At 39.4% G+C, this 24,115-nt stretch overlaps 1 pseudogene; it reads right to left on the bottom strand.

Annotated features, from left to right (window-relative positions):
* Positions 1-20,317: 20,317 nt before the first annotated feature.
* LOC126932582 (profilin-1-like) lies at positions 20,318-20,738 on the bottom strand (annotated as a pseudogene).
* Between the last annotated feature and the right edge of the window lie 3,377 nt (positions 20,739-24,115).

Below are 24,115 nucleotides of genomic sequence, written 5' to 3'. Positions count from 1 at the left end.
TTCCTTAGGCTGCTGGGTTATTGAGCCAGTTTACATAAAAGCCCCTTGCTGCACCAGGAGGAAAAACTAGCTGCAGCCAGGTTGAGAGTGAGGAGATACAAACAGTACCCACCTCCCCTGTCTATGGGCAGGCAGTTCCTCTGCTCAGAATGAATAAAATGGAAAAAAACAACATGGCACCTTTTAAAAGATTCTACAACATAAAACGTGGAGAACATAGCACTTAAGATGTTGATGAAAAGCATATCGGGAAAATTATTCACTTCCAGGAGCTAATACATTTTAGAAAGAACTAGTTCTATACTCTCAAGACATTTAGAAGTATATAGGTTTTATAAAGAAATAAAAAATAATATAGGGCATAAGACTTTGAGGAAAAGAGGGAGAGCTAAGAGCCAGAGGACCTAGATGAGATGAGTAAATATTAAAGAAAAGAAGAATGCAATTTAAACAAAAAATCAGGATTTGAAGCTATAAAGTGCAAAATCGTCAATGCAAAAAAAAAAATAATGCAAGAAATGAAAAGCTAAGAAGCTCTTGTAAATACAACGGGAAAAACAAACAGGTTAAAATATTGAAAGAGAACATTTGGGCTGTGGGGAAGAATGAGTGAAGACTCAATGAAAAGGTAGTAGATGTTCCTGAAGGCATGAAAACACACCGTGAATGCACTCTTCTCTAGGTTGAGGATAGATCTAAGTTGGTAAATCCAGTACTAGAAGAAAAATGATAAAAGACAATATACTTAGACAAATATTAGTTGAAAGTTGAATACTTTTTTTTAACGAGAGAGAGAAAGTGGGGAAGCCAGGGTACCTACCAAGAAAGAAAAGACCCCAGTCTGACATTGGGCGTCCCCATAATATTCTCCACCTGAAGTTAAGGAATTGTCTAGGAGCTTCATGGGATTAATTTCTCACCCAAGAATTCAGTGCCTGGGAAGAAATGGAATCTTTTCTTCTTTATGTCTTTCATAGCATCTAGAACAGTATATTAGATGAAATTGTAGTTCAAAAATTATTTTTTATTGAAGCTACTTGTGACCATTCTGTGGGAATGTGAAAAGCTATGAAGTGAAACTGGATCTTGCCTGGAATGTAGCCAAAGCGGGCCATTATGCATATGCCATTTGTGTATGAAAGCAACTAGATCAAAAGAGATTGTTTAAATATCCAAGAGCTCTGAAAATATGCCAACAAGTGCCCTTCCTGGAAAACAAAAATTACTCAAAGGTATGATCATTTGATGGAAAAACAATGATCAAAGAACTTAGGAATGAAAAAGTTGTCACATAAATGTAATGATGGTTAAGACAAACCAAATACATACTGAACTAAATCCAAACCATTATAAATTGAGTTATAAAACATTATGAATATCAAAAATAATTTTAAAAGGCCGGGCACGGTGGCTAATGCCTGTAGTCCCAGCACTTTGGGCAGCCGAGGTGGGCAGATCACAAGGTCAGGAGATTGAGACCATCCTGGCTAACACAGTGAAACCCCGTCTATACTAAAAATACAAAAATTAGCTGGGCATGGTGGCCCGCGCCTGTAATCCCAGCTACTCAGGAGGGTGGGGCAGGAGAATTGCTTGAACCCAGGAGGTGGAGGTTGCAGTAAGCTGAGATGGCACCACTGCACTCCAGCCTGGGTGGCAGAGCAAGACTCCATCTTAAAAAAAAAAATTAAAAAAGATGTATGAGATTTTCAAACTCAATCATAATAGTAATACTATAAAATAAATGTTTAAATTCCATATATATAAACAAAATATGGGGGAGTGAAGCAAAAACAGAGAAGGAGAAATAAGCCTATGCTAGTTTTGCATTTTACATAGAAGGGAATCAACACACATACTTTCATTTTTTACTCAAATAGAGAAATTAATTCAAGTTCAAACTTTTCTAAACATGTCTTCTTTAAAAATAAAAAACACATGACATAGTACAATTTAAATGATCACAACGTGGTCTCTTGTTCTTGTGAAACAATTTTCTCTTCCTAGAATGACAAGCACGTGGCTTATGTTCTCGCTCTTTCCTCTCCTGTCTCTCATGAAATTCAACATCTGGGTTGAGGACCAGTAAGGTCATCTGAGTCAGGAGTTTTACTTTTCTCACCTTACAGACCTCCGCATCCACTCCATATCACAGGCACACTCACATTCTGCACTCCGTTACAAGACACTCATTGTTCTCCTCAAAGATCTCAAACTTGGTACTTCCACTCTCTGACTATAACTTTCACATCTTCTTCCTTTCCCATTCCCAACAGACATCTTACCTAATGTGTTCCCCACTAAAACCTGTAAGAGTAAACCCCTCCCAATAATCCACTTCATTAGCCAATGTGCCCTTTGAGCTGCCTTAGCTCTTAGTGTAGCTGAGCTCTATGGTCAATGAGATGAATAAAGTTTCTACCTCCTATAGCCCTGCCTTGTCTCTCTCTTTCTCGCTCTCTTCTTTTTCAGTTGTGCAAAATTTCACATAGTGATCTAAACCCATTTTGCCTCTTCCTCCTTCCCCAAGCCTACTTTTGTCTTTAACTTTCTGTAATCCAACTTCTTTATCTCCTTTGTATTAAAATTGCATTTCAGAAGATTTCTAATGACTCAAAAATTCTGATGAACATTTTGCAGTTATCACTAGTATTTGAGTCTCCTGGCTGTGACTTACTAATAACCATGGTTTGTTAAAATCAGTCTTGGGAATGTCAAAATAAGTAAGAGCAGTTTCCTGCCTTCCAGAGGCTGATAGTCTCTTAGGCAAGCTGAGCACATAACCCAGTAAGAGTAGTAAAATATTACAGGAACTGCCACCGAGGCGTTTAGAGTTGAGTTCAGGGCAAGCTTCTAAGGCTGCACCCTTTGACTCAATGATGCTATCATGGCTGAGCTCTCTTCCCACCTCTCAAACCTCCCCTTTTCTCACTTTCCTTCTTCGGATCCCTTTCCTCATCCAGTTTTCTGAAGGGTGGATGTTTCTCATACTTCGGGTCCAAATCCTCTGTTCTTATCACTCCACCCAATTTCCCTCACAGACTTGACACATTCCATGATAACCAAAAAAAGATTCAAAATCTTAGTCTCTCAGATTTTGTATCCTGAGCTCCTGCGTATTACTGCTCCATGTTTTTCACTTGGAAAACTCATGTTCAACTTACCATCATCTCTACCCTATTTCTCTATCTCTGTCAATAGTTCCCGCATTCTCCCATTACTCAGACTTAAAACAGAAGTTCACTCCTTTCAATCACCTTCCTTACCCCACCAAGTACTTAGATGCTTCCCAGTTCCTACCATTGCTTCTTTGAAATTCACATTACTATTGTTAACAGTGCTGCAATAAACATACGTGTGCACGTGTCTTTATAGTAGAATGATTTTTAATCCTTTGGGTATACACCCAGTAATGGGATTGCTGGGTCAAATGGTATTTCTGCTTCTAGATCCTTGAGGAATCGCCACACTGTCCTCCACAATCATTGAACTAATTTACACTCCCACCAACAGTGTAAAAGCTTTCCTATTTCTTCCTCTCCAGCATCTGTTGTTTCCTGACTTTTTAATGAACGCCATTCTAACTGATGTGAGATGGTATCTCATTGTGGTTTTGATTTGCATTTCTTTAATGACCAGTGATGATGAGCTTTTTTTCATATGTTTGTTGGCTGCATAAATGCCTTCTTTTGAGAAATATCTGTTCATATCCTCCTCCCACTTTTTGATGGGTTTGTTTGTGTTTTTCTTGTAAATTTGTTTAAGTTCTTTCTAGATTCTGGATATTAGCCCTTTGTCAGAAGGATAGATTGCAAAAATTTTCTCCCATTCTGTAGGTTGCCTGTTGACTCTGATGACAGTTTCTTTTGCTGTGTAGAAGCTCTTTAGTTTAATTAGATCCCATTTGTGTATTTTGGCTTTTGTTGCCATTGCTTTTGGTGTTTTAGTCATGAAGTCTTTCCCCATGCCTATGTCCTGAATGGTATTGCCTAAGTTTTCTTCTAGGGTTTTTATAATTTTAGGGCTTACATTTAAGTCTTTAATCCATGTGAAGTTAATTTTTATATAAGGTGTAAGGAAAGGGTCCAGTTTCAGTTTTCTGCATGTGGCTAGCCTGTTTTCCCAACACCATTTATTAAATAGGGAATCCTTTCACCATAGCTTGTTTTTGTCAGGTTTGTCAAAGATCAGATGGTCATAGATGTGTGGCTTTATTTCTGAGGACTCTGTTCTGTTCCATTGGTCTATATGTCTGTTTTGGTACCAGTACCATGCTGTTTTGGTTACTGTAGCCTTGTAGTGTAGTTCGAAGTTCAGGTAGCATGATGCCTCCAGCTTTAAACTGGATAAAGAAAATGTGGCACATATACAACATGGAATACTAGGCAGCCATATAAAAGGACGAGTTCATGTCCTTTGCAGGGATGTGGATGAAGCTGGAAACCATCATTCTCAGTAAACTAACACAGGAACAGAAAACCAAACACCACATGTTCTCACTCATAAGTGTGAGCTGAACAATGAGAACACATGGACACAGGGAACATCACACACTGGGGCCTGTTAGGGGGTGGGGAGCTAGGGGAGGGATAGCATTAGGAGAAATACCTAATGTAGATGACAGGTTGACAGGTTGATAGGTGCAGCAGACCACCATGGGATATGTATACCTATGTAACAAACCTGTATATTCTACACATGTATCCCTGAACTTAAATATAATAAAAATTTTAAAAAATAGAAATTAACATACACACATATCTTCTACTTCTTAGTGTGACTATGTGTAGACTTTCTTATTTCTCCCTAGTGAATTTTACTACTCTTAAAATAGGAATTAATTTTTTCTTTGTGTCTCTTAAGCCTGTAGCGTAATATAATCTATGTAGTAGTTGTTCAATAAATATCTGTTATTGAACCTACTTACAATCATTCCATGGGGGCTTAAAGAGCCACGAAGTTAAACTGGATCATGCCTGTAACATAGCCAAGGCTACACCCTGAGTCATGGACTGCAGGGCAGGAAAGATCCTGCAGTCTCACCTCCTGCATGTGGGGCTAGACTATCCCTGTTTCCGCCAACAGTGCCACTAATCAACTCTGGGACATCTGGGGCAAGGGTGCTTCAGGTTAGCACTGTGGCAGTCTGCCCAACTGATAGGAAACTGAATTTGGGGTGAGGAGGTAGAATTCAGAGAACAGGCTTATTATAGAGTCCTCACAATCAAGTTGACAGCAGAGAAATTGAAATATGAGACCTTTTTCCCATTCCTCCATGCAGAATACAAATGAGAATACCTTTCCAGTCCCAGATTTAAGTAGTTTAGTCTCTCAATCAAAAAGCTCCATCCCTACAGTCTTAAACAAAGTAGAAAAATGGTTGTGAGAAAAGCCTCACTCTAGAGAATAACTCATCCCCAGCTAGAGGCTGGACTGAGACAGGAACATCCAGCTCAGAATAAGAGCACCATGAGGAAAGTCTCCATTCCCAGACACGAGGTGCTGATGCGCCACCTCTGGCAAATGTACTTGCAACTCACGCCAAACATTTTTACTGAAATGGGAGCACCGACAGCAATGGAAACCTCCCCCAGCTCTTGAGGCTCATCATGCTCTAAAGGAGAGCTGAGAGAAAGTGTGGTCAGTTTTCTTTGACTCACATCCACCTAACTTCCATTGTTCACTTCTGCTTCATGTCCCAGAGCACTATTCCAAGCCCACGCTGAAATTACATTTCTGGATTAATAACAAGCACAAGAAAATAAATCACATCTGCCCCAGAAGTGAGCCCAAAGTCAAAAGCAGCCACAGAGAGGAATTTGTGAGCTGAGCTAAGGGTCAACTTTAATTCTGGAGGAAATGAACCTTTTAAAAAAATCAGATAACAATCTATGTAGACAAAACATTAATCTACACTGCTCTAATAAGTTTTGGGGTCTTTAAAACCTTTCTTTCTTGTGTGGATATCTACCAGAGCAGAAATTCTCTGATAAGATGGCCTGAGGCCAAATACAGTTCAATAAAGTGCTTCATCTGTATCCAACCCTCAGGACTACTTTCATTTCCTAAGGAACATCCAGGTATCCAGGAATATCTCTAGAACATCATCTCACTGGGGCTTATAAACCACCTGCCCTTTCTGTCAGGACATTTCCCTGTGCCATCAGGCTCAAGTAAAAGGCTGCAGCACGGTTACTGCACCATTGCTGCCAGCTTCTATTTTTCATTTTGTTGTTGCTCTCTGTGTGTGTGTGTGTGTGTGCATACGTGTGCATGCAAGCATGCTTCCACATGTTTCTATCAGGAATGATCTTTCAGGAGCACATAAGAAGTACATGTGGGAATCTTATGCTATATCTTGTAGGCTCTGTCTCATCTCTGCAGTCCGTTCTCTCCAAATTTTCTGGACTCTGTTGGAGACTACCAACCCTTGCTTCTGCCTTTAGACATCCAGTCTAAATGCCTCTAAGATATCTGGAACACTCCGACAACCCTGTCCTCAAGGAACTCTATCCTCTGGGCTCACAAAATACCTGCGGGTAACTTGGCTGTGCTCTGCTGTGCCAGTTTCCACACTTCCTGCTTTGAGAGGTCCCAGGAGTCAGGACAAGCCTTTCCCCCCTGGAAAGCACTTGGCACCACAGTCCAAGGCTTTAGAATGCAAAGGGCTCCAGGCTCCTCCGAAGCACTGCCGTTGCTCTGTGACATTAGGTATGGCCTGTGGTTGCCAGCACCATCTCTACACAGAGGGCCTCCTGGAGTCCTGGTAACATCGCTGGCCTGGCTGGGACCAGGGTTACCTCCTGTCCTTTCCCTGTGTGTCATATGGACATAATAGTACCCACAGCTCAGTACGCTGTGCCGATTGAAATAACCCAAATACACACTTAGCACAGTATGGTTCCTGGTAAAAGCTCTGCTAATATTAGCTATTAGGATATGTACTGACAAGAAATAATATTTTTTCTTTAATTGTGTAATGCAATATACAGAAGTTGAATAAAACACAGGTATAAATTCTTGCATATGTTAACATGCAAGCACTAGCCAGAACTAAATACTAGCTTCCGGAATCTTCCCACATGCCCCTTCCTCACCACAGCGCCTCTCCTACCTTTAGCAATGACCATTACCTGATTTTCACGATGTTTGGTTCTTTACAATTTTCTGCTTCTCACGCCCTCCTAATGGGTCTAGGTTTTAACCTGTAATCATACATGTGTATTCCCTTATGCCTGGGTTTTTTTTTTAACTAAATGTTATGGATTTAATAGTCATCACTGATTCACCCACTTTCGTTGCTAACGAAATATACCGTAATCTGTTTATGCATATGCTTGATGATGGGCATCTGGGCTGTTTCCAGTTTGTGGCTGTTAGGCACAGTGCGGCTGTGGCCATTCATGCAATGGTGTCCGGGGCATGGGAGCACCAATGTCTCTGGGTTACACACACGGAATGGAATTCCAGGCCCTGTGTTTCACTAATCTAAGCCTTTTTGAGGTTAAGAAAAAGGTTAAGAAAAAAATTGGGCTGGGCATAGTGGCACACGCCTATAGTCCTAGCTACTCAGAAGGCTAAGGTGGGAAGATTGCTTGAGCCCCGAAGTTCAAGGCTGCAGTGAGCTATGATCACGTCATTGCATTCCAGCCTGGAAGACAGAGCTGGAAGACAGAGTGAGACCCTGACTCTAAAAAAAAAAAAAAAAAAAAAAAGGAAAATGAAAGAGTCCCCATAATCAGGGGAAAGGAAAAGGGATGAGAAGCTGTTTTGTAGAAAGAAAGGCGGCTAGGGGATGCTCGACCAGGGTAGGATGCGTGGGCACAGAGTAGGGTCGGGGGCATTCCAGAGAAAGGGTCTGCCCTTCTGGGGATGACAAGAGAACACCTTGATAGCTCGCCCACCCCCCGCCTCCAACCACTCTTCCACATGTGTCTCTCTGGCCCTTTTCTCATGTCTCCACCTCCCCATTCTTGCCATTCTCCTCCTATCTTGTTACTGCTCCTCCTCCACTCTCCCAATTGAATCCCCCCAAAGCACACAGCAGGAGGCCCCGGATCACTGGAAGGTTTGCCCAGTCTGAGAGAAATACGAGGGAATATTTTCCACCAGCAGAAGCAGCATGAATGCATCTTTCTCCGGTCAGGGTCTGTTTTCGAGGAAATCAAGCAAGATTGCTTCACCTGACGCTCTGAGCCTCCACAGCCAACTCCCGAGGACTGGACAGTGCAGACCTTAGGCCGCTCCCTGGAATGGTGTGACCAAAAGTCAGGAACCTCTGGATACAAAGGGCTAATATTTGCCACAGTCTCCCCGGAACTGAAACCAGCAGAGTTCCAAGGGAAAGCACCATGGCGCACTCTTGTGGCCCCCGTGGGGACTGCAAACAGAGAGCCCTAGGGATCCTCCTGGCCCTAGAAGCAGTGCTAACCTGGAAGACCAACTTATTCTTTAAATCAAATTTTATTAATTTATATTGTAAATTAATATACAGTAGGCACCTGCGCATGTTTTAATTTGTTTTAAAATCAGAGGCAAATAGAAGGAATCAGCAGGTGTAGTGCAAGTCCTTTGTCCTTGGTGACCTCTAGCAAGGAACTTCCCTCCTCCAGGGAGGGGTCCTATCTGGAAGGCCCAGAGTCCAGCCTTGCAGTTCAGCCTCAGTTTATCTTTTCTCTTTTTCATACTGGAGGATTTCGGAGCTCAGGGCAAGAGTTTTCTTGAAGGTCACAGTTGCTACCTGTGTTAGGAGACATGAGGAAGAATTGCCTTACGCATTTTATAAATGGCCCGATTTTCTTCCAACCTACCTGGATGAGCTGAAGTGAAATAATGGTTTAAGAAAGTCAAGTCACCAAAGAGGCCTCAGTGGGACATGGCAGCACTAGGGCAGCTTGTAAGTGAAAAACTCAGCGCCACCACCAGACAACTACTTCCTCAGTCCCATGGGCCCAGAGACTGTTGTGCATGGGAGAGAAGGAGAGAGACGGCCTTGAGGGGGAGGTGCGGGATCCCAAGAGTGTGTGAGAAGAAAAAGAAACAGTGAATAAAATGATTGAGAACAAAGGTGTTTTAAATTATGCTGGGAATGAGGAAGCTGTGATTATCTCCCTGTTGAAATAGAGTCCCCTGAGATACCTCTCATCTATCAGGAAGCCTCAGAAGACCCCACATCACCGTAGAGCTGTTGACCACAAACAAAGTTCAGTATGCCAGAGCTCCAAGTGATTTGGCTACCCTCTGAAAATCACATTATGATGATTTATCAGGAGTGCTAATAAAATTAAGCTTATCACTTACCATATATTGAGCAATTATGTACCAAGCTTATTAAGATCCATTGGCGTCCTAGCCTATAATTGCTCAGTGGGCAAAAGTACATTTTCAGAGTGATGAATTTTCTTTGAGTTACTGGTACAATATGAACTCATTTCTCAATAGGATAAATAGGGGCAGTATAAATAACTCTGTATAAAACTTGTAATAATAAATATAAAAATCACCCACTTTCCAGATAAATATAAAAGGTAATTCATCAAGAACAAAGAGTGCTGCTCAACTCCATTGTTCTGCAGAGAAACAAGAGTCTCTTTATGCACTTCAATAAGCTGTACTTATCTTGACCTCTCAGTCCATGTAATAAAACAGAAAGCTTCAATTTGTAAGTTAAGATTACTGGAGTCCAAAACAAAGATCATAAGACAGCAGTGAAAAATGGCATCATGCTTCTGGAGTCACAAATGGGCACATACAAAAGAATATATGGTTTGGGAAGGAACTTCGGCAACGTATTTAGTTTAATAGGGACCTAAAGGCCACTGAGTATTTGATCCATGAGCTAACCATGACCCTACACACTGATTATTCTGGTTTGACTTTGGCCAACGGTCACTATTTTTTTAACTTTTATTTTAGGTTAAGGAGTATATGTGCAGGTTTGTTATATAAGCTCATATTCTATACGTTATTTCCTCACCCAGGTACTAAACCTAGCATCCAATAGTTATTTTTTCTGCTCCTCTCCCTCCTCCCAACCTCTGCCCTCAGGCAAGCCCCAGTGTCTGCTGTTTCCCTCTTTGTGTCTGTGTGCTCACTATAAGTGACAACCTGCAGTATTGGTTTACTGTTTCTGAGTTGGTTTACTAAGGATAATGGCCTCCAGCTCCATCCATGTTCCTGCAAAGGACATGACCTCTATTTTAAGAAAGGTCAGGGAATTGCATAAGAGAATATCCACCTGAAATGGAGAAAACACAAAAGATCGGATTGCAAATAAACCTTATGAGAATCATAAACCATACCTAGTATCAAATTTTATTAATTTATATTGTCGTACTTAAGAAGAAAACTGATTATAAGACACACACAAATCAAGCACAAGTGTGAGAGCACCACCATCACTCCCCAAAGAGCCTCCCTTCCATATTAGGAAATGATGTAGCCCAGATGTAACATAAGAGCTCTGTAAGTGATGTGCGAGATTGTAACTTACATAAATATGGAGCCATTTTTGGTCATCTCCATTTGATAAAGCTGATAGTCGCATAGATTATGTGACAGTTTCCAAGGAACAAAAGCAAGTAAATCTACAGATTCCAGGTTTGACTACCATGATTACCTACATAGATATGACACATCTTACTAAAAGCATTCCACATGTAAGAAGGTTTCCAATGGTAAGGACCGTTGGTGTATTTACCAAGCAGTCTGTCATTATTTGTTTACAATGAAAATTGACTGGGTTACCTTTTTTCCTTTCCCAGGCTATCCTTCAGTAAAGGGAGATCATAGCAACTGGAATAAACAGTCCTTTGTGTCTTTTCTCCAAATAATTTTGTGGAGATTTTAGCCAAATCAGCAGGAGTTCAAATTTCCTTGTCTAAGAAAAGGAACAATGATTCCTTCCAGCATTGGCCATTAGTCAGTGCCAGATCTCAGAGAATTAGTTCAGAGTATTATTCTTAGAAATAGCATGATAGCAATCCTATCTGGAATCATTACACACTTAAGAACACCCCTATGGTGTGCAATAATCTGTCTCTAATGCTTTTTATTGTATCCTGGACACACATCATTTTCCCAGTGGTGAAACCTGTTTAGAGGTACTGTTTGACTTGGGGATGGGGCCAAGAAATAGCCTGACCAAGCCTGTAATTGAGTTGCATACCAAGTTGGCTTCCATAAGGTTACATGATGTGAAGTTAAATTCCACCCTAAAATACTGTTAGGAATACACATTCCAAATTCAAATGTATAGATATGGTATCTTTGGGATGGGTACCAAAGTTCTAGGCCTGCAATCCCAGCACTTTGGGAGGCCAAGGCGGGCGGATCACGATGTCAGGAGATCAAGACCATCCTGGCTAACAATACAAAAAATTAGCTGGGCATGCTGGCGGATGCCTGTAGTCCCAGCTACCGGGGAGGCTGAGGCAGGAGAATGGTTGAACCCGGGAGGCAGACCTTGCAGTGAGCCGAGATCACACCACTGCACTCCAGCCTGGGCGACGGAGCAAGATTCCGTCTCAAAAACAAAACAGAACAACAAAGTTCTTGGTACAGGATGTGCTCTCAGAAGTTACGTTGCTGGACTTTGTTAAAGGCGACCATCCCCTCACCTGCACACTTGGGCATTTCCTGTCCAAAAGCCTCTGAGACATCTAGGACATGCCAGCAATCCTACCTTTGAGAATCTCCACCTTTACAGGCCCCCAAATACGTGAAGGTACCTGGGAAGTCTATTCTTCCCTGCCATGGTTAGGCATTGGTGCCAGACTTGGGCCTGGAACCCTGAGATCAGACAAAATTTAAAAAAATTCTGAGGTGGGAAAGAGATTTTGTTATACTAAGCTATATAATTGCATTCTCCCTTTACCCCTCATTTCACTTCACAAATCTAGAAGACATTCCAGTGGGATCTGCACTTTACGTATCCTCGTTCAAGCTGAGAACACAATAATTTTAACTACAAACCCAGCCTTTCCAATTTTGTCCATCTCCCCTGTTTTGACTACCATGTGTTTCAGTTGACTATCAAGGGTTTCATTTTTCATTTTCAGAAAGGCTACTGCAGTGAGAGTGGTAAGTAATACATTCCCTGAACTATGTATTTACTCACAGTGTCAATTTCACTGGGCTAGTGTTCCTTTGGCCACACACAGGAAACCCAACAAATCTTAAAAGTGTGGGGTCTGTGGGCTGGGATAGGGTAATATCAGCTAACACTTAGGATTCTCTCAGAGATCACTGGTTCTTAAATGGATGGAACCCTTGGTTGTCAACTTTCTCTATCTTTTCTTTAGGAGATTATAAGTCTAGATGCCTGCCATTTTCATGTTGACAAAAATGTTTACAAACTGAGAAATACCTTCAATCTGCTCCTAACTCCCAAGACACATGTTTACTGACTCCCTGATACGTGCAAGTTCCCCTTTGCATCCATCTCAGGAGGAGACTTCCTAGGAACCCAACCTCCATCACCTGAGATCCCTGTTAGCCCCTCTGTACAATCCTTCCCTGCCTTTGGTGCATTTTTGCTCCTAAGGATTCTTCTAGTAGGACTATCCTTGGGCTACTGTAACCATTTTGCACCCAGTCTCCCCAAACAGGACGTATATGGGAGTGTATAATCCATATATCCCACTTATCTCTCTTCCCTTGAGGCATTAGCCAATCACTAACAGATGCAGCAGGAAATCTCAGTTTCATGGGCTGGGGAAGGATAACTTCTAAACATAACTTAACTCCAAGTTCCCCTGCTGTTATCCAGACAAAGCTCCCTCGTGGCACTTTGCTTGACATAACACATACACAGAAATTAACTCAAAATGGATATAGACCTAGTTGTAAGAGCTAAAATATAAAAGTTCAGAAGGAATTCATAGGACAAAAACTTTGTGAATTTGGGTTAAGCAAAGAGTTCTGAGATAATATACCAGAAGCACAAGCCATAATAGAAACCATTAATAAAATGGACTTTCTTAAAATTAAAAACCTTTCTGCTTCAAAAGAGACCTTTACAAAGAAAATAGTCATAGACTGGAGGAAAATGTTTGCTAATCATACATCCTACAAAGGACTTGAATTCACAATATATAAAAAACTCTTTTAACTCAATAAGAAGCAACCTAATTTTAAAAATCAGCAAAAGGGTATAGATGCAATTTTACTAAAGAAGAAATATAAATGGCTAAAAAGCATATAACAGGGTACTCAGTGTCATCAGTCTTTAGGTAGATGCAAATTTAAACCACACTAATATACTGCATACACTCATGAATATGATTATGCTTTAAAAGACAGAGAATACCAAACCTCGCTGATTATGTGGGAAAACTGGAATCCTCTAATATTGCCTGTGGGAAGGTCAAATAATAATCACTTTGGAAACCACTTTGACAGTTTTTTTAAAAGTTAAGCATATGGTTACCATATGATCCAACAAGTCCACACCTAGAAATCTATCCAAGAAAAATCAAAACATATGTCTACACAAGATTTGTTCTGGAATGTTCACAGCAGCATTATTCACAAGAGTGAAAAACTGGAAGTATCTCAATGTCCATCAGCTGCTAAATGGATAGACAAAATGTAGTGTATCTGTGGAATGGAATTCTATTCAGCAACAAAATCTCATATATGCTACAACATGGATGAACCTCAAAAACATGTTAAGTGAAGGAAGCCGGTTGCAAAATACTATATATTGTCTTATTCTATTTCTATGAAATGGCCAGAAAGGATACATTTATAGAGGCACAGAGCAGATTAATGATTGCTTGGGGCTGGAGTGGTGGGGGCAGATGAGGGAGGAGAGACTGACTGCAAAGGAGCTGGAGGGAAATTGAAGAGGTGAAGAAACTGTTCTAAAACTGGATTCTGGTGATAGGTGCACAACTCTATGAGTCTACTAAAATTGTATGAATTTGTCAAAATGCATTCAGCTGTATACTTGAGAGGTGCATTTTTTTTTTTTTTAAAGACAGAGTTTTGTTTTGTCACCCAGGCTGGAGTGCAGTGCTGCGATCCTAGCTCACTGCAGCCTCCAACTCCTGGCTCAAGTGATCCTCCTGCCTCAGCCTCCACAAGTTGATTAGGAACAATTATATGGTATCAGTATATAAACCAACAAATAAATAGATAAGTGAAAAAGTATAGATATATCATTAGAGATCATTGTCTATAAAATTTAATACTTAGTAATGATATGTCAAATCAGTGAAGGAAATAAATTTTAAAAAATAGTCTATGCTGGCAAAATTTAGTGTCCATCTGGAAGAAAATAATGTTGGATCTCATCTCACTCAAAGTAATTTCTAAATGGATTTAAGCCTAAAATGTAAAATAAAATTTTATTGTAGTTTAAAATCTTTCAAGACAACTTAAGGAAGTATATATGTAATATTGGCAATAGGGATACATTTTTCAATTAACACTGGAAAGCCAGGAGACACAAAGTAAAAATGACATCCGTGATAATATTAAAAATCTTCCCATTCTTCCACATGTTACATCTCTCCATTTGTTGAGGCTTTCTAGCTTTTGTCCATTTAAACCCTGCTAAATTTACAGATTAATACTAGTAATATTAAGAATATTTCTTAGGCTTTTCTACTTACATGTTGACTAAGACCTCCAGGATGTTAGTGAATAAATGTTGGAATAGCTGACATCATTCCCTTATTCCCTGTCTGAGATGGAAAGCATTCAGCATTTCACGATTAACCAAGATATTAGCTCTATGTTCTTCATAGATGCATTTTGCAAGTTAAAGAAAATTTCTTCTATTCTTAGTGTGCCACATGTTTTGTTTTCTTTTGAAAATCATGAATGAGTTTCAATCTTGCCAAATACTTTTTCTGCATTTATTGAAATAATTGTATAATTTTTTTCTTTGTTCTGTTAATGGGCTGAATTACATTAATTGATTTACAAATGTTGAAGAAACTTTATATTCCTGGGATAAACTAGACTTGGTCAGGATTTATTATACCTGTTATATATTTGGGTTTGATTTGTTAATATTTTGTAGGATTTCTTGAATCTATGTTTATGAGAAAGAGTGGTGTATAAATTTTTTCTTATAAAATCTTCTGATAGCAGCATTATACTTGCTTTGGTTTTGGCATCAGGGTTATGCTTGCCTCAAAAACTTTGAAAAGTTTCTTCTTCTAAATTCTCAAAAATTTATTTAATATTCATATCATGTCATTCGTAGATAAAGGAAAGAATTCTACTTGAAAGCATCTGGGCTTAGATTTTGCCTAGTGTCAGATTTTTAAATTATAAATGCAATTTCTTTCATAGGTGGAGGGATATTCTTGCTATTTCTTCTTGTCATTTCAGGTGAATTGTACTTTCCAAGAGATTTGCCCATTTTATCTGAGTTATTGCTTTTATGGACATAAAGTTGTTTACCATGATCTTTTATTATCCCTTTAATGTCTGTAGAATCCATGGATATCACCTTTTTAATTCCTGATAAAAAGATAATTTGCATTTTCTTTCCTTTTCTTTGTCTTTGTAGGTATTTATCAGTTTTATTAATCTTTTAAAACACACCCTTTGGCTTTAATTTTTCATTGTTTATCTGATTTCTATTTCATTGATTGCTGCTTTTTATGATTCCTTTTGTTCTACTTACTTTAGGTTTAATTTGCTTGTCTTTTTCTAGAATCTTAAGACTACAAATTTAGATCATTGATTTTAAAATTTTCTTCTCTAGTATAGACATATAAAGTTACATGTTTTTTCCTATCACTTTAGCTGCATCTCACAAATTTTAATATGTTTTGTTCTTATTTTCATTAAGTTTGAAGTATTTGCCAATTTTCTCTCCAGTGAGACTCCCTCTGGCCATAGCACTGCTTACTCCTGGACCGGCTTTGGCAGTTCCATTTAAAGTGATTACAAACATGGCTGTATTTTGGGCAGGAAGTTGGTGTTCCAATGAACATGGTCATGATATAGTTGACAGATGAAGTGATGTTAATTTCCCTTGTGGTGGGGTTTCCAAAGGCTTGAAGTATTTCATTATTAAAAATTTCAAATATAAAACAAAGTTGAAAGATTTTTACAAAGCTGGGGTGCTTTTACCTATATACTTATCCCCTATATTCTATCATTAATATTTACTATCCTTGCTTTATCATATATCCATATATTTACCCATCTCTCAACCCACCCCTTCATTCATCTACTTTTTTTGATGCATTTCAAGTAAACTGCAGACATCAGTATACTGAATTCACATCCCACTGAATCCTTCAGCATTCACGTCCTTTCCTAAAGTTCAATATTTATCTACAGTTTTTTTGCTTTTGAGGTAAAATTTACATATAATAAAATGCTCAAATCATAAGTGAGCATTAGATGAGTTTTGACAAATGCATATGAACATAGAGAATATTCTCATCACCCTAAAATTTCCTCATGCCCCTTCCTGGACTTCATCCATAGGAAACTACTGCTTTTTTTTTTTCCGCCAGAACATCTACTAATGGAATTAAAGAGTGCATACTCTTTTGCGTATGGCTCCTATTGCACTCAAAATCTTTTTGACATTCATCCATGTTGTTTTGTGTGTCAACAGTTTGTTCCTTTAGCCATTCCATGGAATGAATGTATCACAGTTTATTGATCCATTCTTGTATTGACAGATACTTGAATGTTTCCAGTTTTTCCTATTATGAATAAAATTACTATGAACATTATTGTACACATCATTTTCTGGACATCTGTTTTAATTTCTCATGGATACATACTTAGGAATTACTGAGTCATAGAGTAGGTAGTTGTATAGTTCTGTAAGAATATGCCAGACATTTTCTAAATCAGAGAAAAAAGTAGAATATCTGTTGTTACTCTTTCAATTCAGCATTATACTAGAGATCTAAACCAATGCAATAAAGTAAGGAAAATAAATAAAAGCATTGAAAAGTTTAAAACTAAATAATTGAAGCTGTCTTTATTCACAGATAATGACTGTGTATGTTAACAATCCTAGAAATCTACAAAAATCTACCAAAACTAATTAGTGAGTTTGGTAATGTTGCAGAATATAAGCTCAATATAAGTAGTCTTTTGTATTTTTGTATATTAGCAATGAGCATTTGGAAAATGAAATAAAAATACCATTTCATTTAAAGTAACATCTAAATATATGATGTGCTTATAAATAAATTTAACAGGCTGAGTGGGGTGGCTCATGCCTTTAATCTTAGCACTTCGTGAGGCAAGGTGGGCAGATCATGAGGTCAGGAGATCAAGACCATAAGGCAAAACATGGGGAAATCCCGTCTCTACTAAAAATACAAAAAATTAGCTGGGTGTGGTGGCACATGACTGTAGTCCCAGCTACTCAGGAAGCTGAGGCAGGAGGAGCACTTGAACCCGGGAGGCAGAGGTTGCAGTGAGCCGAGATCACATCACAGCACTCCAGCCTGGGTAACAGAGTCAGACTCCATCTCAGAAAAAAAAAAAAAAAAGAAGAAAGAAAGTCAACAAAGTGTATGTAGGGCCAGTACACCAAAAACTACAAAAATTGCTTTGAGAAATAATAAAAGAACTAAATTAGTGGGGAGATAAACCTTGTCATGGATCAGAAGAGTTGTTATATTTAAAAAGTCAGTTCTTCCCAAATTGATCTCCAGATCCAATAGAATTCTAAAAAAAACTCCAACCAGCATTCTGGTAGAAATTTACAAGCTGATTCTACCATTTATATGGAAATGTCAATGATCAAGAATAAAAGAGTAATATTATAAAAGAATAATGGTAAATAAATTCACTACCTATTTCCAGAATTACTATACAGCTATGAAAATCAAGAGCATGTGTTTTGTTGAAAAAAATAAAACATATATCAGTGGAAGAGAAGAGAGAATCCAGAAATAGATACTCACATATATGTCTAATTAATGATTCTTAGGACATATATGTATGTATACACACACACATACACATATATATAGAGTCACCGTTTTGAAGATTATCTATCATTTTTCCAAATAGGGAACATTAAGAGAACATATAAAGAAGCCACAATATAGGAGATATCGTATTTATCTCCAATAAAGGGTTTTTTTAGAGTGTGTGTGTATATATATAATGCAGTCTGATAAGATAAACAGCACAATGAAACAATTTCTCAAAAGACTTGAATAGATACTTCAGAAAAGAAGATACATGAATGGTCAATTAGCATAGGAAAAGATGCTCCACTGTTTAGTCATCAGGGAGATCAGTCATTACAACAATGAGATACCAGTACATATCCATGAGAATGGTTGAAATTAAAAAGGCTGAAAATAGCACATGTTGGTGAGGATACAAAGCACTTGGAAGTCTTATACTTGTGAGAATGAACAATGGTACAACTCCTTTGAAAATCTAACAGTTTCTTAAAGGTTAAACATATACAAATCAGACGGACAGTCATTCCATTCCTAGGAATTTACACACGATGTCTGCACAATGATCTGTATGTGTGTTTCCAGATCAAACTGAGGGGTGGGCTGTTATTTCTCATGGCCCAGTAACGAGATGCAGATGAACTGAGGAGGAAGAGAATTTTTACTTCTGCAACTGGTTACAGGGAGAAGGCCTGGAAATTATCACCAGACCAACTCAAAACTACAAAGTTTCCAGAGTTTATGTACCTTCTAAGCTATATGTGTATGTGGAAGTGTGCATTCATCTAAATACATAAGTGATTAACTTCTTTCAATCTATAACTAAGTCTGAGTCCTGAAGACCTGCCTCTGGAGCCTCAGTAAATTCACTTAATTTAATGGGTCTAGGGACTGGGGACCCTTATCTTGTCTCTTGCTAAATCGCAGAGGTTTGGGGAGTTCCTTCAGACCTCCAATAAAACTTGTTTAATCCTAAATGATTCCTGTCAAGAATTCCTTCATTATTTTGTCTTGCTTTAAGGCCCAGGAAAAGCCTAGGCAAAACTCTTGGTGGGCTTTTGTTACATTCTAACCTTTGTATGAGGGCACTGGCTTATTTTTTGCTCTTAATATTTAATTTGACCACTCAGTCGGTACTGAAACAGTAGTTAGGGAGGCCTGCATTAGTGAGACCTGGCCTTCCATATATGGATGCTCATGTTAGCTTCATAATAGCCCAAACCTGGAATGATAGTAACGTCCAATCACAAGTGAATGTATAAACAAACATGGTATAGCTGCACAAAGGAATACTACTTGCAATTACAAGGCATTAACTGTTGATGCAAATACTCATATGGATGGATTTTAAAATGAAGTTGATGCATGAAAGAAGGCAGACACAAAAGAACACAGGTATCATTTCATTTATAGAAAACACTTAAAAATGCAAACGGACCTGAAATGACAGCGGCTCCTTGGAACTGAGGGTTGAAAGACGGATGAACTGCAAAGGGGTACAAGAAACTTTGGGGCATAGGGAAATATAGGGAAATTCCTCTATCTTGGTTGTGGCAGTAGTTCCATTAGTGTATACATTTGTAGACATGCATTGAATTACACATTTTAAAGTGGTGCAGTCTGTTGTACCTAAATTATACCTTCATAAAGTTGATTTCATCATCTTAATTTCTCCATACTAGCAATTAGCAGCTAGAAAATGAAATTCAATACAATATAATAGAGATTGATAGCTGGAATCATTACATGCTTAAGAATACATGCAATGAAGCAGGTACAAGGCCCCTAAAGGCAATTGGTGAGAAAATTAAATAAGACTAAACAGAGAAATACATATCATGTTCATTGATTGGAAGACTCAATTTTGTTAGCATAGTACATCCACACAATTTTGATTAATATTTCTAGTAAGAGATTTTAGAGAAATTTAAAAACTAATTTCAAAATGTATCTGAAAATCAAAGAACCTAGAATAGGCAAGTCGGTCTTGAAGAAACAATAACTTGGAGGACTTACTCTGCTAGATTTCAAACCTGATTTTAAAGCTACAGTAATTTTAAAATGGTAGTTTGGTGTACGTATCCATAAATACATCAAAGTAAGAGAATACAGATTCAAACAATATGCCCACATATGTACAGTTATTTAATTTTTTTAGTAGAATCTTTTTTATTCATTAAAAAAAACTCAAAACCCCCAAATGAAAAAGTTTTCCAACCACACACAGGAAGGGTATGGGTACAGGGTGTGTCTGTCCCTCTAGTCCTGGCCCCCAGCCCATGTGGTTTTAGCAGCAATAAGGAGTGTGGGGTAATGGCCCCCAGAATTAAAATGGTGTATGTGTGTATGAGAAGGAAAGTGGGGCAAAGCTGTGGGAAGCGGTGGAGGGGAAGGAACAAAGGAGGTCAGTACTGAGAACACTGAAGGTGGGAGGCGATTTCATAACACTGCTTGTTGATGAAACTGCCATGGACACTTTCTTTGCCCATCAGCAGGCCTAGCGCCTTGGCAGTCATGGTGACAATGGCATTAAAGGTGGGGGCTCCACTGATGCTCTTCATTTGAAGATCCATGGTCAAGTCCCCATCCTGCAGCAGTGAGTCCGGGACCACAGCACATTTCTTCCCCCCGGTGTCAGCCCATTCACGAAAAAGCTTGACCAGTCTTTGCCAACCAGGACACCAACCTCAGCTGGGGTGACGTTGACGAAAGTTTTCCCTGGGACGGCGGCCCAGACAGAGGGCGAGTCCTTGTAGCCCACGATGGCCGCGTCCTAACAGGTCCCGTCCGCCACCAGGCTGGAGATAGAGGCATCCACCCGGCCATTGCGCTGCTGCAAGGGCTCCTCTGGTCGCTGCTGCTGGTGCCGCTGGCGGGCGCGAGAGGCGGAGAGCTCAGGGCAGGCGCTGCCGTCCTGACCAAGGCACTGGCACTGCCAGAGACACCAACGCCCTTCATTGGGGAAATGAAAGACTTTTAAGTAAAACGTTTTTGAGTGAAATAATATTTGTTGTTTTAAAAAGTTAATATTAGGCCGGGCGCGGTGGCTCAACCCTGTAATCCCAGCACTTTGGGAGGCCGAGATGGGCGGATCACGAGGTCAGGAGATCGAGACCATCCTGGCTAACACGGTGAAACCCCGTCTCTACTAAAAAATACAAAAAACTAGCCGGGCGCGGTGGCGGGCGCCTGTAGTCCCAACTACTCGGGAGGCTGAGGCAGGAGAATGGCGTGAACCCGGGAGGCGGAGCTTGCAGTGAGCTGAGATCCGGCCACTGCACTCCAGCCTGGGCGGCAGAGCGAGACTCCGTCTCAAAAAAAAAAAAAAAAAAAAAAAAAAAAAAAAAAAGTTAATATTAACAACCACTCTCCACCATACACTGAAATTAACTTGCGGTATGAAAGTTAAAATGAGAAACCATGTGAAGGAAAAACAGGAAATAGTTTCATGAACTTGACATACAAAAATATTTCTTAGATGAGATACCGTAGCACTCACCATAGTAAGCAATCAAGTGAATTGCACTTCATTTTTAAAAACTTTCTGCTTATTATGTTTTGTTTAACAACTTAAAAGCTATCTGTAGACCAGAAATAATTATTTGCTATATAATATCAAAAAATGTATATATAAATGGACTCATTCAACATATATAAAGAACTCCTATAGATTACAAAGAAAATGACAAACACCCCAATATATCAATGAACAGAAACATTTGAAAAGGTCTTTTCCATAAGAAGTTATCTAAATGAACAATAGGTATGAGAAAACCAAAATAGGATATCTCCATACACATGGTAGAATGGCTATAATTTAAAAGACTGAAAATATTAAGTGTGTGGGAAGGTACAGCACCTGGAAATGGCCTGTATCTTTCATAGAAATGTAAAATAATACAACTTCTTTGCAAAACTCTGTGACCATTTTCTACCCATTCACCAAACGATTTCATCCCTAGGTTTAGATACCCAGGAAAATAAGTAAAATAAGTATAAGTATGTATATTCACAAAAATAATTGTACGAGAATATTCATAGTTACTTATGCACAGTAGCCAACAAGCAAACCTACCTCCCATCAGAAAAATGGATATCAAATTGTGTGATAATCATACCATCAATAGGATATTACTTGGCCAAAACAAAATGAAACAAGGGAAAAACACAATCCAACAAATTAGTGTCATATATAACCACCTAAGTAAGAAAAGTCAAAACAAGAGAACATACTAAATGATTCCTTTTTTTTTTTTTTTTTTTTTTGAGACAGAGTCTTGCTCCGTTGCCCAGGCCGGAGCGCAGTGGCGCGATCTCAGCTCCGCTTCCCAGGTTCAATAAATTCTCCCTGCCTCAGCCTCCCAAGTAGCTGGGATTACAGGCACCTGCCACCATGCCTGACTAATTTTTGTATTTTCAGTAGAGACAGGGTTTTGCCATGTTGGCCAGGCTGGTCTCGAACTCCTGACCTCAGGTGATCTGCCTGCCTCGGCCTCGCAGTGTCTTAGGATGACAGATGTGAGCCACCAGGCCCGGCCAAAATGATTCCATTTTTATGAAGCACACGAATAAGCAAAATTAATCTATGGTGGCTGCTATAGTTTAGATATTGGTCCCCTCGAAATTACATGTTTAAATGTGGTCCCCAGTGTTGGAGGTGGGGGTTAATGGGAGGTGTTTGGGGCATGGGAGTGGATCCCTCATGAACAGAATAATCCCCACCCTGGGAGAAGGTAGTGAGTGAATCAAAGAGTGAATTAAACACAGCCAAAGGAAGACCCAAGTCTCATACTTCTCTTGCATATTCCAAAGTCCCAGGGAAATTCCAGGTGATAGAGGTTATTTCCCATACTGTTAAAGCAAGGTTGCAGACACTTGGGAATTTTGGTCCCAGTACTCTAGGAGGGCACACTTGTGTCCTGGAAAATAATACAGGAATGAATTCTCTTCCCGTGACTCATTCTGCTCATTCTTCCAGCATCACAACAACCAAAAAATAGAAATATGGCCAAACACATGATTTGCTATCCCTCTTCTTCAGATTTCTTACCTGTTACTTATGGATAATAGCTTTACCTTAACGATTATGAAGAAGATACAATGTCCACATATGAGCACAGTTTTGAACAAAATGCCTTGTACGAATTGGTCAATGAATAATTACTAAATAATTATGTGAATATTTACTGAATTATATGGATCATATGAATAATTACTGAATAATTGTTGTGATTGCTTTTATTGGCAGTGCTGAAAACTCATCCCTGTGTGACCTCGAGTAAGCCATGTAACTTTGTGAACCTGCAGTTTTATCATTTAGAAACTTGAAAGATTTCATTCTGACACAGAATGTCAGGTCTCCCAGACCCCAGAACATACAGTGACTTAAAGCCTTTGATAGATCTCAAAGCAATATCCTTACAGTGTCATTGGAGGATGATGTGGGCTGCAGAGATGGATGCTTTCAAATGGGATTGATCCAGTCCTCCTTCCTTCACTTCCACATGAATGCTGGGCAGCCCAGGGTCACACCCACTGCACCCTCAACTCAGGCTAGTCCAGCAGCCTATCTTGGGAGACCCGGGCTACAGGACAGTCTCCCAAGTTCCAGGCTCACAAAACCTAGGTGGGAATGAAAGCTGAGAAAGTGAGGAGGTGGTTCAGGGGATCACTCTTTCCTACTCATTCCTCTCACCTCAAACTCACCTTCTACTGCACAGCAACACTGAGGATCACCAACCAACCCTGACCAGAACCTTGATCTTGCCATGTTCTGCTTTGAATGCAACCAAAAATCAATGGTGTTAGTCCAACTCAACAAAATATACATCAAACCATATTCCACAAGAACTGCTCGTGGCCCTGTTCTTTTCAGTATATGGGAAAACAAAATAGCCTCAGGTTTACAAAAATTCCCAAGATAGATGGTCACATGTGTTTTCAGGAGACCTCTATATAAATGATGTTGATCACTTGATACTTTGAAAAGTACTCTTGTGGCACTAGAATGATATCCATAAGTGACAAGTATAAAATGTAGTGCTCAGTGACATTAAAAAACAAATCAGCCCACATAGAGGAAGAGCTCTGGACGTAGGGATGCCAAACTGGTCTTGGGTGTGATGAAAACCCAAGATGTTGCCCCAGTAAGATAAAAGAAATCAACATAACAATGGGATGCAGCAAGAAGAATACTGAGACAG

The sequence above is a fragment of the Macaca thibetana genome, chromosome 1 (assembly GCF_024542745.1).
Source record: "Macaca thibetana thibetana isolate TM-01 chromosome 1, ASM2454274v1, whole genome shotgun sequence".
Taxonomy (NCBI): domain Eukaryota; kingdom Metazoa; phylum Chordata; class Mammalia; order Primates; family Cercopithecidae; genus Macaca; species Macaca thibetana.
This window is presented reverse-complemented; position numbering and strand designations above follow the sequence as displayed.